Source organism: Rousettus aegyptiacus, unplaced genomic scaffold (genome assembly GCF_014176215.1).
Source record: "Rousettus aegyptiacus isolate mRouAeg1 unplaced genomic scaffold, mRouAeg1.p scaffold_m13_p_13, whole genome shotgun sequence".
Taxonomy (NCBI): Eukaryota; Metazoa; Chordata; class Mammalia; order Chiroptera; family Pteropodidae; genus Rousettus; species Rousettus aegyptiacus.
The window spans coordinates 65440783-65453293 of record NW_023416288.1 but is presented as its reverse complement, the minus strand read 5'-3'; the positions used below and the strand labels follow the sequence as shown (position 1 = coordinate 65453293).

The 12511-nt window shown below is 33.8% G+C and overlaps 1 pseudogene; it reads left to right on the top strand.

Annotated features, from left to right (window-relative positions):
• Positions 1-10832: 10832 nt before the first annotated feature.
• Positions 10833-10951, top strand: LOC118610834 (annotated as a pseudogene).
• Positions 10952-12511: the final 1560 nt, after the last annotated feature.

Here is a 12511-nt window from a genome sequence, read left to right as displayed (position 1 = left end):
ATGTTCTTTTTATCTCAGCATCTTGTTTTAGATTTTCTCTCCAGGAGAGAATGATACTGCATGAACAAAAATTTACCAAAAATTTAAGACTGTGTACTTATGGGAGAACCTTTTCTCCCGTAAGTGATGACAAAAGATTAAGGGAAAATCATAATCAAATAAATTAAAACAAGAATAAAATCTTGCAATGAAGTTCATAACTAAAGAATAAAATTTACTTAACTTCAGGCAAATGACTTTCAAATGAAAAAGTAGATAAATATATGCCCTGAATTCAGTAAACATGGAACTTAAAAACAAAAACAGGCAGGACCCATAATATCAATCTATAAGGGTCAAACCTTCACCAAAATGGCCAAAATGCAACCATAATCATACAGGCATTGGATGTACCAGGCCTCTCTCCAAAAATTGATTAGTGATGCATGCCATCAAATTGAAATGTCGGCATTATTGCTTACTCAATGTGCTTATTTCATTAGTGATTTACATAATTTTTCTTTTAAAAATGTTATTCAATTCAAAGTGGGGGTTCAACCACTAAAACCTATCAATACAATATTTTAAACATTTGACACTATAATATTTGGTTTCAAAAATTAAAAACAAAACATCTATTTTTGATGCTTTAATAGAGATTGATTAGCATGTCTACTGTTACCTATTTTGTTGTTATACTTTTAGTGCTAAATTGATGTTTGAAATTTCAAGATTGATATCTTCTGGAATAGATTACCCCTCAAACAATGAACATGATTTTTGAGAATTACCAGAATAAAAGAAAAATGCCATGACCCCAAGAATGTGTTCATGAAGGCAAGAATTGCTTTCTCTTTTCTGAGAATGAGGTAGTTTGTTTTTGTTTGTTTTAAAGTTTTACAGAAACTTTAGGGTATAGGAGAAGTGGTATCAGGGAAAATATATCTACTTTGACTTTGGGCCTGAAGTCATATCTAGAATTTGGTTTTACCTTTCTTTTTTAACAGTAATGTATTTACTATGATAACTATCTCCTCTTAGTGAGGAGTGTGTCTACACTTGGAAAGAATTAATATGGGAATGCTCCAATAACTTTGAAGGTTAAGAAGACTTCAAAGAGTGAAGATAAGGTCTGAAATCAGCTGTCTGGTAGAGATTAAACAAAGAAATATGTAACTTTCCCTGCGAATTTCCATTAATACTTGGATAAGAAAATGTGGTTTAAAAAGAAAAAAAGGAAAGTGTTGCTGTAAGCATCACTGCAACCTCAATGCCCAATGAAGAATCAGAACCAGCACCTGCCGCCAGTGCAGCCTTCACTGCCAGAACAGGAGGAGACTGGAGACAGAAAGATACAAGTCCCGTTGCTCTTCACAGAGGTCCTTCAGGATCAAGGGGACCAATGATTCCACCAGGGCTGAGTCTCCTGCTTTCTCCCTGGAGTAGACGCCCACTCTGGGGGTGGGGGAGGGGCTTGGGTCCAAGGTCTGGTTTATATGGTCCTGGTGGGTGGTGGAAAGGGATCAACGCTGAACCTCCTTTTTCCAAACCAGTCTATGGTGGTCCTTCCAGGGCAAACTTTTATGAAGAGCATAGAAACACTCAAAGGCTCAAAAGCTGCTTTCGTATCAAGAATACCTGCCTACCCAAGGATTGGCCTTAGGTTATGGAAGACAAATTTGACTGCCCCGTCTGCCAGCCCTTTGCCAAAAAAGGCCATTGTTGATATAAGGACTTTTACCATCCAGGTTTCATTGGAATACTGACAATACTCTGTAATACTGTGCCTTTCCATCTGGGTTAGAAAGAGCCCTCTGTGACCTGGAGGTCATATGCGTCCCTGTGGCCCTAGGGTGGCTACTGTGAGGCTTTTCACCCACTACCTAAGTCAGCGATGTCGACCTTCTTCTGCCACTGGCCCCACTTGGGGTCCAGAGTTGTGTTTTCAGCATCATTGCACCGTTTGTACTCTTTCTTCTCATCCAGCCGTTGGAGCCTCACCTTCAGGATCCCATTCTTACTTCCATTGCTGCTTCCTGGATCCTCTTCCCCTTCATGGAATAACTGATAAATAAGAAACCTCTTCATTGTTGTTTCCTGTGCATCTGTCGACCAAGCCCACAGTATTTCTGTTACTCCGTGAGAGGCAATACTGTTCCCTGAAACAGTAGATATCATTCTCTTTTTCTAGCTGCTTGTTTGAATTTATATTTATGTGACGACACCTTTCCCCCAGTGTTGTCAGCTGCTCTGTGAAACTCAGCAGGTTGTCTGACCTAAGGTCAAGTTTGGATGAGTGGTACAGAGTTGCTCCCTGAAAGACCACTCTTCCTCCTTTTCTCCTTTGTAGCTTCGTCATCAGTAGCATGATCCCCACTAGGGGATCCCTCTGACTCCTCCCCAGCCCATTTTGGTTAGACTCTGTTAATGCGAGGTCACCAGCCCTGTCTTTTGAATTCGCTGACCCTCCACCTGGCCTAACTTTCAGTGGAACCTGGACAGCCCTGCAGTCTCTTCCCTACATCTCTGGTACCTGGTGTTTTCTGTGAAAACACCAGTGAAAAGGTTTAGTTTTGAACTGGCCATGAGGAAATGAGTCAGGAGTTGTGTGGGCAGCAGAGGGGAATGAGAGAGCCACTAGAGAACTTGGAGTTAATTTCTCCCTTTTTAACACTTTTTAATATTAATAATAAAAGTGGAGAAAACCAAAAAAAAAAAAAAAAAGGAAAGAAAAAGAGGAATATAGGACAGAAGGAAGAAAGAAAGGAGAAAAAAAACAAAAGATAACCAAAAACTGTACTTTCTGTGGTAAGGCATAAGTGGGAAGTTTTACTTTTAAGCCCTGAAAAAATAAGTCATGTCTACTTTACAATATCAAGAATGTCTAAATCAAAATCATATAGCAATGAACTCTTCACTTGAGGGAACCTAAATATCTAAAGGCCAAAATGTATATTCTATGTCTGAATTCAATTAGACTAAATATATTTGAAATTTTAACAAGCTTTAATAATTACTCTGTTGTACATCTACCATATGCTTAAAAAACTCCAAATCTTTTATGTATGTGGTTAGAATTAGTATCACAATCATTTTACAAAAATGAAATCAAGCATAGTGAAATTAGAAAATGTCCCAAAATTCTCACTGACAAGAATTTTTGAGGACCATTAGAAGCTGGTTTCAAATTGAGTTATCTAACGCCAGACCTTGTCTTCTTTACTGCTATGATATTGTTCTGGAAATTATATTTCTTTTAGCTTCACAGATTTCGTCTGGCAGCTCCAACTGAACTATCTTGTTATAACAGGTATACACATGAAAATTCTGCATCTCTACTCCTCAGTGACCCAACAACTCAAAATTTTATAAAATTCAAGTGCAATTACTTTTTTTCCTAAATGATACCTATTATCATAATTAACTTGTTGAAAACGATGTTACAGATCAAAGTCTCCAAGTATATTTGAATATAATGTCATACAAGATATTTAATTATTCCTAAATAATTATAGCATATGTTTTGACTATTATCTGTTTGTTTCTCATAGAGTATCCTGAATAGTAAATATTAAAAAATAATAATTACTAAATGAATAGATTTGAAAATTTTCCATATGTGAAAGCTGAATTCTAGTTTTATACACAGTTTGAGCTACCCTCAAAATATACTAATAATACTAACCAGAGAGAATATTTTCCCATGATTATTTTATTCTGTATTTTTTTCTTTAACAATAGAGACAAGGTAAATATCAAAGATAAAGTGGTAGTAAACCTAAGAGTCATCAGAAGATACTAACATGTATCTACAAAATTGACATGTTCCTCCAAACATAGAATCAAAGACCCTTCCGTCTGATTTAGGTCTTCCATTTATTTTTCAATATATTAGTTTCTCTCCTCTGAGACCTCGTGACTCCTTACAGTCAGAATCCAAGGTTTGTTTGGTTTCTGTTTATTTATCTTCTTTGAGAGAAGTAGCAAGAAGATGAACAGTGTATGAATACTTAAGCAAATTTAAATATTAAGCCGAATTTAACTCTTTGAAATTCTGAGTGTTCACTCAGAAACAGAATTTTTTGTTGTTGTTGTTATCATGGTGATGAAAAAAGTTGATTAGTTTATAATTTAGAAAAATTTTAGTGGCTCTATTCCTTTTCATATACCAAAATTAGTACAATTGTGGGTATCAGACTTAAGGTTGGGAATCTAAAATTGATTCCCTGGTTTAATTAGATCTAAAGGTATTAATGATCCCATTGCCAGTGGCAATCAGGACATAATGAAGGCCAATATTTAAAAAACAAAAAAATATATGAGATACCAGGAGCTCTTTGGGGTCCAAGTTTTAAGGAGGTAGGAATATTGGAGGGGACTTTTGGTATGTCATCTATTCTTACCTCCTGACTAAGTCAGCTAAGAGAATCCAGAGAACAACCCTTTTAGCATAGCTTTGATAAATTTATTATGAATATTTTTCCCCTAGGGTTGCTATAACAAATTACCACACATTTGGTGGTTTAAAACAAGAAGAACTTACTCTTTCACAGTTCCAGAGGGTAGAAAATCTAAAATCAAGCTGTTGACACACTCCCTCTGGAAGCACCAGGGAAGAATCCTTCCTTGCCTCTTCTGTCTTCTTACAGTTACCTTGTGGCTTCTTGAAGTGTGCTATGTATTTCCTCCAAGGCCTGGGAGTAATGAACTTCTCTATTTCAATTCCTTTCATGGTCTATTGTGGACCAACAACTCACCATCTAGCATTCTGTGCTCCACTTAAACAATCGTTAATGTAACCAGGTCATAGCAGCTTGTTAAGAAGATTTTCATACCTATAAATATTTTCCTCTTCTTTTCTTCCCTTGTATCATGCGGCATAGAATATGTAATAAATATTCGATGTAATGAATTCTAGAACTATTATATCATGAAAATAATTTTTTACATTATATAGAATCAAAATGTATCATATCATCAATATATATATATTATACAAAGGATTAGAATAAAATATTTTTCATGTTTTATTGCACCAATTTATTATATTGGTGGATCAAATTATGTCCACTAAAACAAGATCTGGTAAAGTATAATCTGAGGGTCAAATTCAGTCACCACCTGTGTTTTGTAAATAGTTTGTTGGACTACAACCACACCCATTCTTTTGTATATTGCTATGGATGCTTTCACATTATAGTGGCAAAGTTGAATAGCTGTAACAGAGATTATATGGCCCACAAATGTGAAAAGATTTATTATCTGGCTCTTTTCAGAAAAAAAATTCATACTCCTGCATTAAAATATAATTAGGTATAATAAAATATCTCATTATATGTGGTCTACATATAACATACGTGCTAGAATTTCACCATTATTAAAATCAAACATGTCTCCATTGAGTTTTTTTTTTTTTTTCATTTTCAAGGGACTGTAAATTTGCCTTTGGAATTGATTTGTCATTGTCCCACAATCTTCAACTAATCGCTATAGTTTAGACAGTAGTTGTAGATAAATGTTTGTTGAATACTTATTCAGTTTGTTAATTTAATCAGAAATTTGTCAGCTGTACTATATGGTTGAAATGTTAGTATTAATTATATACTGATGTGTTAATTATAGGTTTGCAACTGCACCATTAGCACTAGCATACACATATTAATTGCAAAGATTCTTGTTGAATCTGTTGACAAAAATGTAATGGTAGAAGCTGTTAAGTCAAGATGAGTCTTGTTGATGCTAGCAAAAGTAAAATCAAATATACCAGCTTATTTACAAACAGGTATTTGAGGCTGAGACCTACTGGGAAAGTTGAAGAAAGCTCTTTTCAGACACCTGAAATCTTTCCTTGAAACAGAAATAAAGCAATCACATAGAGAAAGATATCCAAGGGACAAAACTGTGAAGAATTCAGGTGAGCTACTACAAATGAGAGAAATTTCGATGGAAAAACTGGTGAAATGAAATGAACCATATGGTTTTACTCATATTTGGGATATAAAACTGAAAGGAACAAACAAACAAGCAAAAACAAAACTCACAGATACAGACAACAGTATGGTAGTTAACAGAGAGAAAATAGGTCAGGGGGAGGTAGAAAAGGGTAAGAGGGGTCAAATATTCAGTGATGGAGGGAAATTTGAATTTAAATGGTGAACATACAATGTAATAAACAGATGACGTATCATAGAAGTGTACACTTTAAACATATAATTTTATTAACTAATGTCACCTTAATAAATTTAATAAAATAACAAAAGCTCTACATAATAGGAAAAATAGAGATGTGTTAATCCTGATTGTGCCAGCTTAGAACAAACAGGCTGAAAACATTAGAAGGAATTTTATCTATTTTTTAATTTGTTTTTAATACAGATTCATTGATTCTAAATCTTTGGAAGTGAGATTTGAGATTTGTATTTCAAGAGACAGTAGTTACCACAAGAACACTACTAGAAACAATAAACAAATACAATAAAGTCTCTGGATACAAAAATTAACATTCAAAAATCCATAGTGTTCCTATACTCTAATAATGAAGTGTCAGAAAAAGAAGTGAAAAATAATTCCTTTTACAAGTTTAACAAAAAGAATAAAATACCTAGGAATAAATTTAATCAAACAAGCGAAGAACCTATATAATGAAAACTATAAGACCCTATTAAAAGAAATCGAAGAAGATACAAAGAAATGGAAAGATATTCCATGTTCTTGGATTGGAATAATCAACATAGTTAAAATGACCCTATTACCTAATGCATTGTACAGATATAATACAATCCCCATCAAAATCCCATCAGCATTTTTTAAAGAAATAGATAAAAAAAAAAAATCAGATTTGTATGGAAGCACAAAAGACTCCGAATTACCAAAGCCATCCTGAGAAAAAAGAATGAGGCTGGAGGCATCATTCTGCCCAACTTGAAATATACTAAAAAGTAACAGTAATTAAAGCAGCATGGTTTTGGCAGCAAAACAGACACATGGCCCAGTGGAACAGAATCAAGAGTCCAGACGTAAACTCAGGTTTATGTGGGCAAATAATTTTTGACCAAAAAAAAAAAAAAAACAGTGGAGAAAGGAAAGCCTCTTCAATAAATGGTGCTGGGAAAATCAGAAGGCCACCTGCAATGCAAAAGAATGGAACATGAAACTAGACTACTGTCTATCACCACACACCAAAATTAACTCAAAATGGATTAAGGACCAAAATATAAAACCTGAAACAACAAAATGTATAGAAGAAAACATAGAAACTAAACTCAAGGACCTTGGACTTAAAGAGGATTTTATGAATTTGACTTCAAAGGCAAGGGGAGTAAAAGCAAAAATAAATAAATGGGATGACATCAAATTAAAAAGCTGCTGCTCATCAAAAGAAATTGTCAACAAGGTAAAGAGAGAGCCATCCTAATGGGAAAATATATTTGCAAGCAACACCCCCATTAAGGGCCGAATATCCAAAATATACAAAGATCTCATACGACTCAATAACAACAAAAAAACCCAAATGATCCAATCAAAAAATTGGCAGAGGACTTGAACAGACACTTCTCCCCGGAGGACATACAAATGGCCAAACAAATATATGAAAAAATGCTCAACATCACTAGCTATCAAGGAAACGTAAATCAAAACCACAGTGAGATACCATCTCACACCTGTTAAAATAGCTGTAATCAACAGGACAAGTAATAACAAATGTTGGAGAGGATGCAAAGAAAAAAGAACCCTCATACACTGCTGGTGGGACTGCAAATTGGTACAGCCGCTATGGAAAACAGTATGGAGGTTCCTCAAAAAACTAAGAATTGATCTACTATGTGATCCAGCAATCTCTCTACTGAGTATTTACCCCAAAGACTTGAAAACCCATATCAAAAATATATTTGCATACAGATATTCATAGCAGCATTGTTCACAGTGGCCAGGACATGGAAGCAACTGAAGTGTCCTACAATAGATGATTGGCTAAAGAAGCTGTGGTACATTTATACAATGGAATATTACTCAGCTATAAGAAGAGATGAAATACTGCCATTTGTGACAGCATGGATAGTGAACATGCTAAGCGAATAAGCTAGACAGAAAAAATTGAAAATCACATATCACTTATATGTGGGATATAAACCTAAAAGCAACAAAGTAACAGGACAAACAAACAGAGACTCATGGACATGGACTACAGGCTAGTGGTTACCAGAGTACTATAGATTAGTAGTTACTAGTGGGGTGGGGGAGGAGGGGGGAGGTAGACAGGATAAAGGGGATCAATTATATTGTAGCTGAAGGAAACTGAACTCTGGGTGGTAATCACATAATAGAATATATAGATGTCAAATTATAATGTACACCCTAAAATTTGGGGGGTGGGGAGGGAAATGTGGGGGCGGGGAAACATCATTGTAGTGACTTTTGATACTCATTAGAAAATACATCCTTTCTGAGATATTTGCAGTATTATTAAAATGAAAAAGGGTATACTGTTTTGCATAATGAATGTTTTTATGAGCTATTCAAAAGGAACATGATTGCTTACTCATTTTTAAAAATTAAAAGAATGAACTATAAAAAAATTATATTAACCAATGTTATCCCAATAAGCAATTAAAAATTTTTTTAAAAAAGAGAGAGAGTAGTCAGTTTCATAATCATGCAGATTTATGATTCACTGAACTAAGGTGAAATGAGTTAAAATTTGATCACAAGTAATTGTTTGGTACTAAGCCCGAGTCTGACATCCTCACGTTAATTCCAATTCTGACAACTCTTCTCTCCTATTTTTCTTGGTTTGAATTACTGTCTGAGTAATATATTTAATGCTTGATCCATCTGTGAATCCTTGCTTTGCTTTTGTCCTTTGTCTTTTCTCCTAATAAATTTTCCAATATGTTGTCTACGGATGGCCATTTCATCCAAGAATCTCCAGAAATATGTCTGGATCCCTCGCAGACTAAATTTATAGAATCTCTGACAACTATCAAATCCGCCCCTTTCCCTCCTTTTTCTATAACCACTGATCCAAAACTTGTTAATATTCTACCTGAAATTCTAATTTCAATTGAAAAAAATATATTGATTCTTCTAATGCCACTAATGAATAGTTCTGTGTCAGATATTTTGATAGAAGCATAAACAAAGTAATAAAAGAGTAATTATTTTTGCTTGCCAATGGAAAGCTTCACAGGAAAAAATATTTGACTTGATTCTTGAAGGATATCAACGATAATGATAGCAAAAATTTGAGGAAGATCTTTTAATTAGAGTGGTAGAAAGACCAATATGATGTATAAAAATAACGAAAGTTCTTGGCACATTTATTTACAAGTCAACAAATAAGACATAATGGTAGAAGTAAAAGAGGAAAGAGTAAACTGAAACCACATTAAAAACCATGCAAATAAATTTGAAAGTTTTCAAAGCACAGAAGATAGCCACTAACATACTTTGGGGAAATGACATCATCATGTTTTCATTTTAGAAGATGATGAGAAAAATAAAAGATGGTTTTTAATATATTTGTACTTCAGTTTTTATCTATTTATCCTGGCTTATTCTGTTTTTTGTTTGTTTTTTCATTTCCTAATTATTGAGCCCTTTGCTTTCACTTAACATAGATAAGGGCTTAAAGCTCTTTTAATTTACTAATCTCACACTGGTATTCCAAAATTTCCTTGTTGATTTCTAGATTTTTGTATTATGCTCAGAAATAGAGTTTTGAGAACTATGTATCTGAAATTTCATATCATAATTATTCTCATATCCATCTTCTACTCATTGTTCTGTAGCTGGTTTCTTTCTGATCATTACATACCTTGAGTTGAGATAACTCAATGAGGAGCAGATACTTGCTCAAGAATAATCTCGAAGGGGATGAAAGAGTGTGGCCTGTGGGGGGGATCTGGCTGTTGCAGAGCCGAGGTGGTGGTCTCTGAAGTGTTTGCATACAATTTACTACATTCTTTCCTCAACTAAAGTGACTCCCTTTTAGAGTGAACAGGGTGTTGTCACGACTCATGTTGTTCCTAATATCACAAACCTCTGATTTTGAATTACCTCCTTTCTGTTGATTCTGATCAGTGGCAGAACATCCTCCCCTCACCCCATTTCTTCGTAGATACACTGAGTATGGATGACAATGGGAAGTTTCCTACTTTTCCACAACCCGCCCAAGCCTTGTCACTTCATCAGCTCCAGCATCTTAAGGCTTTTTTTGACCCTGTCACTTAATCCTAAAATATTCTGAAAACTGGTAAGGATCCTGGAGAAGAATGTATTAAAACATGGCAATTTCCCCAATTTAATTAAAATGCCAATGTATTTGCCAAATGCTCTTATGTTTTGTGGTTTGTGGATAAGGCCATTTGTAAATTTTGATCAAATTATCTTCCTTTTTGTTGTGTTCTTTTTGGGTTCCTGTTGTAAGTCTCAGAAAAAAAAATGAAGAGTAAAAATGATTCTGTTCTATAACCTTTTAGTAGAGACTCTAAACTAGATTTATCATAGCTCGCTTTTATAAGCCATTCTTCATATACTACAATAGATATTATAATATTCAAAGTACTGAAACTAATTCAAATTAAAACTTGCACTGCGGAATACTTTCTGTGATGCTGTGAAAATATTTTCAGTATATGCAAAAGCATTATTTTTATGGGAGAGTTAAATTATACTATAAAATATGTCTAAGTCAAGCTTTCTGTTAAACTGGGCTAAAAGTACACAAAGTATTCTTAGGGGGTAATATGTATCTAATATAACTTCTGGAATTATGAATTACAGAATATACAATAGGAACTGAAACTTGAGAAAAGTGTAGTTACATATTCTCTGAGTATAAGATTACTGATCATGTCTACGGCCATGCCACCCTGAACGAGCCCGATCCCATCTGGCCTCAGAAGCTAAGTAGGGTCAGGTCTGATTAGTACTTGGATGGGAGACCACTTAGGAAGACCAGATGCTGTAGGCTTAAAAAATAAAAAATAAGGAATGATAAGCTGACAAGGTCCTTGCAATCTGTGAGATCAACCAAGGGTTGCCTCACCTCAAAAAATAAATAAATAATAATATTATTGATTATTAAAGAAAGAAATGTAGAAAATGTGATTTTGGTGCTAGAGCTTCTAACAACTGGCTATCAGGAGAAATCTATTAATACTTTCAGGCCTTCATTTCATATTCTCCAAAACATAGATATGGTGTCTAAAATCTTCACACTTTCTCGCGAGACTTTCTGAATGTATAACAATTATTTTCTTTACATTTTGTTTGTTGAATGTGCCCATCTTTTAACTTTGGCATATTATAATTCAAATCTTGAAAAATACATATAGAGAAAAAATTCATAGAAATAAAAATAAAACTGCACAGTATTACACATGTAACACTGTCTGAAACTAATGTCAAGTTTTATAATTACCCTATTGGTAATTTAACAGAAATTCAGATGAAATTGTCTTTATTATGTTTTCCTCCCAAAACTGTGAGATATTAAAAATTTCCTATTTTCAAGCTAATATTCCTGGAGAGAAATGTTTTTGCTGTCTCTGTAGCTCTCCCTTTCCTTCTCTCCCTCCCTCCCTCCCTCCCTCCCTTCCTTTCTTCCTTCCTTCCTTCCTTCCTTCCTAACTTTCTTCCTGTCTTTGTCTCTGTCTCTCTCTGTCTCTCTGTCTCTCTCTCTCTCTCTACACACACACACACACACACACTCATACACATACTTATACAGCATACAGAAAATGGAAAATATTTATAATCTAATCACCTCTAAATATACACTGTTATGTTAAAATGCATCTCCTTCTAGTTATACTTTTCTATGTTGCTTACTATCTATTAGGATCATATTTTATGAAATGTTATTATAGTATTTTTTGTATAAAATTATGTCATGGACACTAATCCATGCTATTTAAAATTCTTCAAAAAAGATAGTTATTTGTATTTGATTTCCTGGAAAACATTGTAACTTTTAGTTGAACTTTGGTATATATATATATATACACACATATACAGTATAAATATATATATTTTTATGCTGTTAAGCTAAAATATATATGTGTATTTATATTTATTACTTATATATTTATATAATATATAAATAATAAATACATATTTATATTATTTATATAATATCTAAATATGTAATATATAAATATACATATACATATATATTCTTTAGCTTAACTTTGTCAATTTGAGTAAGGCAATTAGTTATTTGTATTTTCATATGAAATAGTAATTTTATACATAATTCTGATAGGAAGAATAAATTAAAGTTAAAATATGTCTATGGTAATGTGCCCCTCCACAATAATACCATTTATAGTCATTCACAAAATATATACGTGAAGGAAAGATAGTAGCTCTTATGACAGCATCCTATGGGGCAAACACTGTTCACCATTTTGAAATGAGGATTATGAGTCCTCAGATATTTAGTAACTTTCTGAAATACTACAGGTTTTATGTACAGAACTACAAATTGAATTGGCTTCAAAACTCCAGTTACATTTTTTTAACCACGTCT